Here is a 780-nt window from a genome sequence, read left to right on the forward strand (position 1 = left end):
CTTCCAACCATTCTGGAATTCAGGATTATATACACAGTACTGTATGTTTCAATTAGAGTAATATTTAATCCAAAAGTCAGTTTAAAAAATTTAATTGAGTTTTCATAAGTGTCCACTGATGCTAGACTTCATATTCTAATTATGAATAGTGCACGGAACATGTACATGCAATACAATGCTACACTTAATAAGAGATACAAGACTGTATGGGCCTGTTTAATAAAATGAGTAAGAAAATGTCTTTATATGGTTGATATAAAGTATTGTTTTATATTTAAATGCTTCAGTTGAAAATTTCCAAGTAAATAGTTATGAAAATTGATTTGTAAAAATCCTCTTTAGAGATTTTTCATTAAGGCCTGTCCACACGAACGGACATGATCAACAGGCACAAATGGGGACAACATTAGGGGTGGACAAAATACTCAATAAACAAGTAGCTTCCTCATTTTCTCACTGTGACGTCACCTTTACAGTTGCCTGTCTATGTATCTACCAATCATGCCTGCTTGTGTGGACAAGTCTGTACATATTCTTCAAACTCTTTGTGCAGGTTTGTATATGATTGAGCACAAATAATCCATGAGGCACAATATTTAAGATCAAAGTAAATCATAAAACAAAGCTAAGTTGGATTTATTTTTTAATACAAATAGTGTAGTAATTCTTCGATTTTCATGTAACTCCTCATTTCCTTCTTAAAACTAAACGCACTAAAATCCATTCTTTTACATTTAGCAAGGATAATGGCATGTATGTGTGATATGAGTGCATGTACTT

The sequence above is a fragment of the Penaeus monodon genome, chromosome 29 (genome assembly GCF_015228065.2).
Source record: "Penaeus monodon isolate SGIC_2016 chromosome 29, NSTDA_Pmon_1, whole genome shotgun sequence".
In the NCBI taxonomy this organism is placed as follows: domain Eukaryota; kingdom Metazoa; phylum Arthropoda; class Malacostraca; order Decapoda; family Penaeidae; genus Penaeus; species Penaeus monodon.